This window comes from Crocodylus porosus, unplaced genomic scaffold (genome assembly GCF_001723895.1).
Source record: "Crocodylus porosus isolate Cpor-Errol unplaced genomic scaffold, CroPor_comp1, whole genome shotgun sequence".
In the NCBI taxonomy this organism is placed as follows: Eukaryota; Metazoa; Chordata; order Crocodylia; family Crocodylidae; genus Crocodylus; species Crocodylus porosus.
Genome location: NW_017728931.1, coordinates 67,940,924 through 67,952,860, shown reverse-complemented (window position 1 = coordinate 67,952,860; position 11,937 = coordinate 67,940,924). Strand labels below are relative to the sequence as shown.

The following is an 11,937-nucleotide window of genomic DNA, read 5'->3' as shown; positions in this document are numbered from 1 at the left end:
CCCTACTCTACACAGTCCTTCAGGCTTTCCTACTCACACTCTGGCCAGCCCACACACAGCCCTTCAGAACATGTGGCCACACAACGACTAAGCCCTTCTCCAGTCAATTTGATCCAGTTGTCACTCATGGGGGTTGGCCCATGTACTGCCCTTCAGGCCACCTCTGCAACCTTACTCAGCACACCCCCAATGCAGCCCTACTCTACACCCATCATGCATAGTCCTTCAAGTGCCACCATGTATCCTACTCTGTGCGGGCCTCCACACAAATAATTCTGCCCCCTCACTGGGGCCCCTGGGGTCTTACACCCTATGGGCTCAGGTGTCCACAGACATGCCTGGCCCTCCAAATCTGTTTCTGCTCTAAAAATATCCACTGGGTAGTGGGAGCTGGAGTTATAAGTCACCCCTACCTGCCTTTCACTAGGGAGGCAATTGGCCTGGTATTTCTGGGGATCTACCCTACCATGGGCAGTCTCACCAGGCCATCCTTCCCCAGCAGGTTGTAGTTTTCAGTCATGCCCCAGGACCAGGAGCCTCATGCCATCCTCTCAGCTCCTGTCCTTATCTCCAAGGATGTTCTGAGCAGCAGCTCAGCCAGGTGGTATTCTTCCAATAGCTAGCAGAAAACTGCTGGCTCAGCCCTGAGGGCCTGAGCTAAAATAAAAGCTACTCAGCCCTCTCCTCCAATCACTTGGTCCTCTTGCGGTCATGTGACCACCTCATCAGGGGTAGCCTGCAACTGCTGTCTGCTCTGCAGCCTGTTCTCCATCCTTAAAGTGGCAGACACCAAAGGTGCTCTTCCACACCCACCAATATTAAAGACTCTTCCCTAATACATTAAAATATGAATGAGACAGAGGACAGAAAGGAGGGTATATCCAAGTTCTAAGCACATTTTACCTGAGGCTACCTGGGGCTTTCAGAAGTGTGTGAGAACAAACAAATCTGTCAAAAAAGTGGTAGTGAGGGGAAATCAAGAACTCTCACAACCGGAGGGAATTTGTCAGGAGACAAGCCAGTGTATCACTCAGTAAATAACAACATAGGAGTTCAGATTCTTTTTCAAAGGACTAGGAAGTAAATTACAATTACTTATGTTTCCAGGATTGATATGTATAAGCATTAGTCACATGCTGTGATAAATGTCGTTAACTGAATTTTAATTGTGTTTGTCTATGATTTGATCAATTGTTTGCTATATTCAGTAGTGTTATTTAGTTAATTTATGGACTCAGTTCCACTGAAACTCTGATTTGGAGATTATATTGTTTAGTTTTAGTCCTAGAAAGAAGTTGAGTTGATTTTCAAGTTTGCTTCTTTATTAACTTTTAATAAAAACACAGAAGAAAAGCAGAGCACTACTGCATTCCCTTCAAAATTGGAACAAAAGTAAAAGGTTATACATTCTATGCAGTAAGTGCTGCTTGGCTCAGCTTTCAAATACATGCTTATGTTCCTTACAAAGTTTAGTTGTCTGTTTCCTATTATTACTCAAACCAACTTCTCCCAATCTTAATGTGAACAGTAAGCGACACATTCTATTTTCCTATATCTAGGTACTCCCCTTAGGCTGAACTTTTGCTCACGAAATGGTAATATGACCAATACCAACAGTGTACCTGAGAAACTTTAGGTGTGACTTCATTTAAATAAAGTTAAATAAAGGAAATGTGTCTTCATTTAAATAAAGGTAAAAATGTTGCCTAAGAACTAAGAAGCCAAGGAAGAATCAGAAACTGGTTACTAGTTGCTGGGGAAGACAGACTGTAAGAAACAGATTTCTAGTGGTCCTTAAAAAGATGCATTTCATAGGCAGTGTGGTGAAAATGCTGTAAACTAAAATTAAAAAAGGTTGGGGGAGGGGGATATAGTGGAGCAGAATTAAAACCAGCCAAGGGTTTTAATCAGGCAGCTAGCACTACTATCAATTAGCCAGGCAGTTTGTACTACTATCAATTCATACACACGAGCACATTATACTTTGATCATACCCCTGCCCTCTCTGCCGTCATCTCTCTTTGACATGGATGGGATTGAACCAATAACTTAGATCTACCCCAGACATGTTCACTCTACCCCGACCCTTTTTGTCTAAGAAGATGGGGATCCCAACACAAGCATCCGTGCCCTTTTTGAACACAAATATTGTGTCTACTGCCCAAAGGGGCTGCAGCATGGGATGAGCACTACCTCAGTGTCTCTGTCTAGTAACCCCAATCATAGTTCAATTAGGTGTCTCTTTAAATCAACATAGTTATGTGAAGATAGAAAATTGGTTCATGAAGGAAAGATAATCAGAGTGGGAGGGGATCCCACTACACAGCATCAGCAGCAAAGTTTTATGGAAATGACAAAAAAGCACAACTTATCAAGAGTTCTGAGAAAATGTCATCTACAAAGTAAACTGGCCTTTGCCTACTTTAATCTACTTGAGCTTCTGGGATTATATATGAAAGGACAGTAGTTTAGCAGATTTAAAAACTATAGAACAAAGCTAACCTTTGTATTCTTCAATTTTGATTTTCGAAGATCAGAAAAAACTGTTATCCAAAATTTAATCCATTCTCAATGTATAGCTGTAGAACTTAATTTTCCCCCTAAATATACATATATTTTTTCCAAAAAAATGGACAAAGTAGGTGTATTGCCAGCCCAAGAAAGCCAATTTTATCTTTAGAATCTTGAAGCATCTAAGTTGTACAACATGCAACAGCCCTAATAAAATGCAAAATTATGCACTCAAAAATACTTTATGAATTTAGAACCATCCCCAATTTTGTATTCATTAAAAAGATAAAATATATGTTGGCAGTTGGTGACAGGATAATTCTGGCTTTCAAGCAATTCAGAGTATTGAAGGAGAAACTGCACAGATTCTCTTCTTTTGAGCAATACTGTGAAGTTCAAAGGATCAGAAGCTCCCAGCATGAGCACATATAAAAAGTTTTTTTCTACTAATAGCCCATCCTTCTTTTATAAAAAAAAAAAATTCCCAGTGGTGATCTGAAGTTCTCCTTTATTAGCACTGTCAGTAAGACTGAGAATAAATAGCATGAAACCGAATAAAAGTATATTTAGGCTGAGTATCAGGACATATGAATAATAAGGTAACATCTATTAGATTTTGGAATAAACTCCCAAGAGAAGTGGAGGAAGCCCTTTTATTTAAATAATTTGAAACAGGAAAATATGTTGTAGAGAAAAATCCTGCACTTGGCAAAAAAGTTCTCCAAATCATTTTTTTGGTCACTTAACCTTTTTCTGGTTGATTTTATGATTTATATGGAAGACCGCAATATGTTTGTTTGAAATAACTGAATTGCTACCATTCATACTTGCAGGCTCACCTTTTACCTTTATGTCTGCACAGATGCAGAGGATAAAAACTAGGGCAGCACGGCTTTTAATAGTACCTGCCTAGCAATTTGCTCTTCATGTTGCAGGACACTTGAGAAAAAGCATGTGGATAGGAATGATTAGATTCTTAAAGATTTATTTTAGATACCAGGAACCTTCCGTGAATTAAACCACTGTCTGGACTGCTATTCTGAATCTGCTCTTCTTTAATAACTTTGCTGCTGCTGTTACCTACTGCAGTTACTTAAGGTATTATTTAAATCAGCACTAAAAGAGATGACTGCCTTGAAAAGGACAATTCAGTAATATCAAATAGTGTCAGATTACAATATAGTCTCAGAGGTTACCAGGACTACTACAGCAGGCTACCACACTATCCAGAATGACAACATATGACAGACTGACATTCATCATGCTTTACACTTAAATTAAAAAGACCCAACATAAATTATTTCCAGAGAATTGCTTCAAAATTCAGAATTCCTCTTCCAACATTGTTTTTTTTTTAAAACAACTAATAATTTCATAGGTGTATTATACCATGTTTCAACATGCAAAGATTGTCACACTGAAGTTCTCAACAGGAACTTGTATGCAGACACAACACACAGACACATTTGTTAGCATGCTGTCCTGTTTATCCTTCATTCTCTTTCCTCATAATTTTAGACTCCCTGATTCCACATGGCAATAGTCTCAGGGCTTAGCTGCTGCATCCAGAACAGATTTTTATAACAAATGCAGCCTTGTCCTACATTACATCATTTAATACTAACCTACCGCAATGACAAACAGTGATTGTATGTAGCAGTTCTCACTAGGAGAGGTGTAGTTTAGAGGCCTAAGCACAAGGATGGGAGTCAAGAATTTTAAAAAATCTTATTTTGGGTATGACGCTCTTTCCAGCCTTGAGAAAGTTTCCTTTTTAGTTTCCCTATATATTACTGGAGATAATGTTTAACTGCCACAGTGGATAGTGTGATTAGTGAAAGAAGTGAAATTAAGTGCACTGTATAATTTTTAATGCCGTGCTGCCACATCTGGTTGATTTTTATTAAGGCATTCTGTAACATGGGGAAGCAGGAGGCAGGGCTCCCTCCACTCCTGGCAGAGTGCGAGGACCTGTGCAGCAGCAGTGGGGAAGGCAGTGGGTTCCAGTGTGGGGCTTCCACTGCTGCGAGTGCTGGAGCTGCAGGTGTGCTGCACAGACCCCTGACAAAGGCAGTTGGGCATGCTGTGCTCTCCCCCCACCCTGTGTGCAGCACTGGCCAGAGCCACACTCTACTGAGTGCCTGCACCCCAATCTCCCTGCCTGCTGCTGCTGCTGCCAGCAGTGGGGGGCTGCATGCCATGGGGGAGTGTGTAGGGAGTCCCTATACCTCCTACCCTTGCACCCTTCCCAGCCGAGCTCCGCAATCACGCCACTCCTCTGGGTGCAGGCTCCATGCTGCACTCTGTGCCTCCACCCAGATGTAACTACACCCCTAACCAGCCCCACCACTTCTCTACCTGCTGCCCCAAGCTAGTGGGACTTCCAGGAAGGCAAGCAGGTCCCCATTGGGTAGCTGCAGCAAGAGCCCTGTCCGGAAGCTGTTGCTGGCTGGGTAGGACCCTTCTGCCCATGAGGCTGGGAGCAAGATACAATAGGGTATCTTGTGAGGTGTACATGTAGGCAGCTTGCTTCCAACCTCATGGGGGGGGGGAAGGGCTGGTCAGGGCACAATTCACTGGAGGGCACCGTGGGTCAACCTAAAATACCTGGTGGGCCAGATTCAGCCTGTGGACCAGATTTTGCCCACCCCTATACAAGAGTGTATTGATTCCTTTCCCAATTAGGCAAATTCTAGTGTCATGGACCTATTCCAGAGTAATTTGAATCATGATTTTTTTTTCCCTTTTTGTCTTCCATCTCCACATTGCCAAGTTTTCTCCACACCCTTTCATGCTATAGCTTGACAGCAGTGCTTAAAACTAATGAGAAAACAATCCAAAGACTAAGTCCTATTCATCTTAATAAGTGTGATTACTAAATTGTTGACTCATACTTCTTAGGATATCTATAGCACTAAGAGATTATTAATGAGAATTTGTGGTTTAGCCACAGTTTTTCATCTCTTGCCTATCTCTTTCATACCAGCTTAATTTCCCAGACATAATTCTCCAATTATCTTAGCATTACTGCTTAATCCTGATAATACAGATATTGATATAGGTACACTGGTTTTCCAGTGCCATGTTAGGTTGAGTTTTTGCAGTCTTTTTGCCAACTCCAAGCTTTACATTAAAGCTTCCACTAATATAAAGGGCCATATTCATCCACAGTTTAAATTTCAATTGAATCACACTAGGGAAGAATTCTGTCTGACATGACTTGACCTTTTAGCTTCCTCATCACATCACTCACATAAAATATGAGGGGAGAAAGAAACAAATATCTTTGTTTTAAAACTGTTGTCTTCTCCCTAGACATGTTCTCCTCTGAGTTCTCAGGTACTGTTTAAAAATGGAAGAATCTGCCCTGTGTGCATATCAAAAGTAATAAAACCAGAGACAATATAGTATCAGGTAATTAATAATCAGGCAGTGAAAAACAAGTACCCATGAGTCAATCCAAGATAACAAGAAGCCCCAAATTATGTGGGATTAAATTGATTCCAACAGAATTCATATTTTTCAAAATTGTATATTTAAAATGCTAACTTCAGTTTCCCCTCATGTTAGCTTGGTAACCCCCAATGAATGCTGTAGGGTAGTAACTGAGGATAGGGTCTATCCCTTTATAATCAAGTGGGACAACAACAACATTAGAACTTGAAACTTATTACATACATTGCAATTATTTACATTTTCTGTAGATGAAAAACAGATGGACTGATCCTTTAACAGTTATGTAGTCACTGTACTTTTCAAATGATAATTCTCTAATAACTCAATGCACAAGAAAAAATGGCAAGAATTGATACTATTTCTCTCATAATAATTTATTCTGATAAAAATCAGACCTAAATCCAATTACAATTCAATGAAATGCTCCTCCTGGTAGCTGGGGTGCACAGGAGAAGTGAAATATCTCAACTAAGTATAGCGGAGATGAACTACTGTACATAGTTCCTCTCATTGCTCTCTGCCCTATTTTAACTTCAGCACACAAAAGCTGCTTCTTCCCCTCCTTCCTTCCACTACTGAACAAGGGAAGAAAGGTTGCATATCACTAAATCTAGCCATAAGTCCTGGGGCCTATCTGTCCCACAACCTTTATTATTTAGATGCAAGGGTAGTACTAGAGAAGAGCAACTCTCTCACTTGGTAGCAGAGGATGGGAAGCAAGAAGGTGTTTGATAATTCCCATGTAGGATAACTTGTAGGTCTCCCTGTTCCTGCTTCACACCCTTTATCTGTTGAATCACTGGCAATGCCAGATGTGAGACTGGTCACCAGGGCTAGGGACCAAAGTTACACATAAGCTGGTTTAAGCAATCAGAAACTGGTTGAAACTCGTAACAGAACTTCAGTTCACAGTTGAGATGGCTCAAACTGGTTTAAGATAAACCTGGTTGAATATATATTATCAGACTTAATTGATTTGGGTCAAACTGGTCTATGCAACTTCTGTCCCGAGCCCCTTCCTGATTCAAGTTAAATCAGAGTCTGTCAGAATCCCAGAATTTTGTAGCCATGGTCTGGGCTGTGTTGTCTGCTCCAGAGAGCAGGGCTGGTCCCACCCCTCTGCTCCTTAGCTGGAGCAGTGAGGGCTGGCTCACTGGCCCCTGCAGGTAGACCCTAGCTAGGGCTGGGGCCAGGGAGCGGAGTTAAACTTTGCTTCCCCTAAGTATGAAGCTGCCCTGCCCCACTTAGTACTGGCTGCAACTGTGGACTACAAGTCCCAGAGGAAGCAGGAAGAGGAAATGGTAAGCCACCCTGAAGAGTCCTGCAGCTATGTTCTGGACTGCAAATCCCAGAGAACTTTAGGTCAGCAGGAAGAGGAAGTGAACACACAACCCATGCTGGCTATGTGCCAGATAGCCATGCTGTAGTACCCCTTGGCTTCTGACTTGAGCCACTGTAGGCATGTGCTTGCATTTCCTGAATCAAAAGTGGATGTCTGTTCATTTGCTTATTGATTCAATCTTTGCAGTTTAGACTAACCTACAAAGACTGAATCAATTTAGACTTGTCTGTACTTAGCTCAGCTCTGTAGTCAAGAAGTGATTTTTCCCCACATAGCAAAATTGCCAAGCCATTTTTGCCAGGATCCAGATAGTCTGGTTTTAAGTGTTAAAGTATAATACTGATAGCTTTCAGCATGATTGGGGAGGTTATCTGAATCAAATAATAAAAGTGCAGCCTTTTCATTTCATCATATTATGTGGTTTGTGTCTTATTGCTTTCAAGTGCATATCAATATTGCATTGTAAGAAATTTATCATCTTGTCCCATAGAAAAAAGAAGTTAAGGAAGATTCCATTGTCATTAAATCTAAGCATTTTATTCTATTAAAGTATAAATAAAGTTATATTCTATAATCTTTCATAGTTTTCTCTGACTTCCTGTTATTAAGTACGAACCTAATGTATTTTGCTTCGATCTTGGCTTTCAAACCATATTTGAAACACACAGACACAAACTACTGTATTTCAAAACACAGGAAATATCTGTCTGTCCCTGATTAAGATAGATTTCTATTGGCAACTAACACTCGGTATGCACACCAAGTTGTGTCATTTCTTCCATTGAAATTTTAATGTTAATTCATATTACCAGAAGAAACACAAAAAAATAAGGTTGTAGACAGGAAAATAAGAGAAACAGGTAATACATCCCTACGTTTTCTATTAAGAACTATATGAAATAGCATATTTACATTATTTAGCAAAAATAGGAAATTTCTTCAAAGGTAAAAAGTTATGTGCAATTTTACCCCTTTCATAAAACTTTTATTGATATATTTTGGGTCCTAGCTGCACACATTGATAGCAGAAAGGAACCAGGGTCTCCCTTTCATAGCTATAAAATTATTATTATTATTTTTCCTACAACTCAGATCATCACCAATCTTAATTTCTCTCTTTCAGTCAGCACTACTTCTAATGCAAGCCTTCAAGCATTTAGAAAGGAGTTCAGTACAAATAAATAAATAAATATAGAGAGACTTTTAGAAGCAAACATAATGACTTATTTTGTAAAATTTAGATTCTGAATAAAATCTAAACAGAAAAGAACATAAAAACACAAGAACTGCCATTTACTAGGTCAGACTGTGGACGCCTATACACAAGCAGCTGGGCTGCTCTGATATGCTGTAATTACAGCACACCAGAGCAGACTATTAATTGAGTCTGCTGGAGCATGCTAATTACTATGCTCCAGCAGACTCCAGTGTCTCATGTATCAGTGTCCTTGAACTTAAAAAGAGGGGGCACTTTAAAGCTCATTTGACAAGCGTTAGATAAAGCGCTCCCACCACCATTTTTAAGTGTGAGGATGCCAATACATAAAATGCCCAGAGTGCTTTAAATACAGCAGCTCTCAGAACTTCTCCAGTGAAGTGCCCCCAACTCCTAAAGCACATGTATAAATGCCCTGTAAGTCCATCTTGCCCAGTCTCCTGAATCCAAAGAGGGGCATGCCACCAGTTCACCCTGGCTGCTGGAGCTACTGGGCCAGGGAACAAAAGGAGCACTACTGAGCTGCAGCAGGCTCCTGCTCTTCCCATCACTGCTCCCTGTACCTGAAACCCCTAGGGGGGAAGGGAGTCCTCCTTCATCTCCCAGCACCAGCCACCATATATTGCCATGGCCACCTCCATCAAGAAAGGACCCAGTGCCAGTGGAGCCCCTGTACCAGCAAACACCACCTTTTTTCCTGCTAGCTGCTCTGGCAGCACCCCCGTGATGAGTCCTGTCCTCCATGCCCCTCTCCCAGTGTTTTGTGTAAGGCTAAGTAAGCAAGTTTTCCCACCTCCCTCCTGTGTGTATCTTTGTATGTCTTCTTTATGTTTACCCATTAGCCCCAGCCCCTCAAATGCACACCACCCTACTACATAGTCCCTCCACCCAGCGCAGCCAGAGAAGGTGCCCTGGACCCCCTTGAGCAGCAATTAAGTCACCCTCTTCCACCCAGGTGGAGGGGGAACATATGGCTCCCCAGCCTGCACTCCACCTAATCTCTTCCCACCTAGTTTCTCATGGCAGAGGAAGAGCTCCTGAGGAGGCTACCACATCAGCAGCCCCCAACAAGGGGGCAGCTAATGAAACAAAAGAGACCTTGCAGGGCCAGGAGACTCCCCATGGGCATTTTCCTCCAGAGGCAGCCACTAGCCAAAGGGTCCCCCAAACCCAAGCAGCGTAGGGGAAAAGGCAAGGGATTCTCATCCTTCTGCTCCACAAGGAGTGGGGAAAGTAAAGGTGCTGCAAGCAAGAAAACACTAGCAAGACCTGCAAGGACCAGCAATGCTTTTTCATCAGGCACAGGTTAGAAGGCTGCTTTCTCAGCCTTCCCCCAGCTCTGCAAGCCCAGCTGCTTGGCCCAGCAGCCAGAGCTATGACCAGGCACCTGCAGGCAAACCTGCGGCTTCAGATCCTGGGCCCTCCACTGGCTCTATCCACACCATCTCAGGCAATTGCTGCCCTTTCCCTGCAATCAGCAGGTGCCAAGGGGTGCACTGCCATCTGCCCCCTCCTCTCTTCAAAACATATGTACAGGTGCTCACTCAGGTAGTGGGGGCCCCAAAGACTGTGCTATCCACTATGGCAAGGGAGTCTAATACCTTGAAATAGAGGTCACTATGAAGGAGGCAGTGGAGGAAGGCTTGCAGTGGGAGGCAAGCATGTCCCCCTCAAGACCTTGGAAGAGCTGGGGACTGCTCTGTATGGGTGGCAAATCTGCCACCCAGAGCAAGGTTCAGTATAAGGCCCAGGTGCAGCTTGGGCCCTGTGATATAGGGGAGGCTCCCCTTCTCATCACTGTACAGGAATCCTTGCCCCAGAAAAAAAAAAAAAAGAAAACAAACTGTTACCATCATGGAGGGTCCAGGGTAGTGTGGCTGTCCTGTGGTAGAGGTGGCTCCAGTACAGAGGCAAGGGAAGAAGCAGAGTCCCCTACCAAAAACCTTTCCAACCCTGAGGTGGAACCTGCACAGCACCCCCTGCTGTCTGCCCTGACACTCCCCACACTGCTCCCTTCCCCTCCCCAAGGGGCTACAGCTCTTCCTTGCCTGGTGTCAAGGAATGTAGCAGACTGGGTGCTTTGGGCAGTGCTCCACTGGGCCTCTGCCCTCAAGGGAGTGGAGGAGAAGCAAAGAACCCACTGGACTAGGTGGACAACAGAGTCTGTGGGCTCCATAACCCTGCAGACCTCTTGCCTAGGTGGTAGCTAGGGAGAAGCTGCTTCAATTCCTGGAGAGCCCACTGCACTCCCAGAGAAAGGTGCATCTTGCCTTGGACTGCTGGAGGGATTTTCACCAAGTCCTCAACTTGCTGAGGTCTCCGGTGGGGGAAGGCAAGGGGCATAAAAGTGGAGTAACACCACGAACTACCGGTGGGTCCTCAGCTTCCATGATACCCTTTACTCCTATGGGAAGGGCATTGCAACTGCTGATCGGGAAGAAGGTACCTATTCCATGAAAATCAGAGAAATCCAGAAAAAAAAGAAGTGACTCACAAAAAAGCAGGATTTTGTGTTAAAAAAAATAAAGCTTTTTTTTCTCTTTTCCCCTTTCTGGGCAGTAGCCAAGATGGCTGCAGATTGGGTGAGACGGATGCCCTAATGCAGCCTCTCAGCTCTGCAGCTCAGGCAGAGAGGGACAGGCCCAGATCTGGGTTTTTTTCCTCTAGTAAGTGGGTGCTTCAAAGGGTTGAGGACAGGGATGGGAGAAGTGAAGCTGGGCCGGGGGCATCAGAGCCAGGTGGGGGTGGAAATTGTGACCAGAACACGGCAAGGGAAGCAGGGTTGGGCCAAGGGGAAGAGAGCCGGAGGTGGGGAGGGAGGAGAGCATGGCCCAGCCAGGGTAAGGAGGGGATAATGGGATAGTGACAGTCCATCCCCATGCCTACATAGGGCCATGGAGACTTATTTCTCCCCCCGCCCCCCTGCAGGCCAGAGCCGGGCAGGGCCAGATTGGGGCCCAGTAGGATGGTAGCAGCCTGTCTCCGTGCCCACAGAGGGCCAGGAAGAGACCAGAGGGGCCTACTTTTCCCCTGTGGAAGCCAGGGTTGGGTGGGGAGTGAGGCCAGGTTGGGCCAGGAGATTGCAGGGGGAGGTGTGGCAAGCTATGCATCTACCAGCTACGCCAGCCAGGGGCCTGGAGGGGGTAGCCATGATCTTCCTGTGAAATTGGAGCATGAGGCTACAGTGAGCCTGTGAAATTTGGCCCTGGGCTCTACAATTTCAGTACATCATAGAATCATAGAAGTAGGGTCGGAAGGGACCTTGTAGATCTTCAAGTCCAACCCCCTGCCAGGGCAGGAGAAAAGACTAGACTCAAATGAGTCCAGCCATGTAGTCATCAAGCCTCTTCTTAAAGATCCCCACGGTAGGAGCCAGCACCACTTCCCTAGGAAGCTGGTTCCAGCTCTTAGC

The 11,937-nt window shown here is 44.0% G+C and overlaps 1 long non-coding RNA gene across 1 annotated transcript in view; it reads left to right on the top strand.

Annotated features, from left to right (window-relative positions):
* The first annotated feature begins 8,091 nt into the window (after positions 1-8,091).
* The window catches only part of LOC109316092, a 22,536-nt gene continuing 18,690 nt past the window's right edge, over positions 8,092-11,937 (top strand). Inside the window, exon 1 of the long non-coding RNA XR_002102681.1 lies at positions 8,092-8,103. This is a non-coding gene — a long non-coding RNA (uncharacterized LOC109316092). The remainder of the gene's footprint in view (positions 8,104-11,937) is intronic.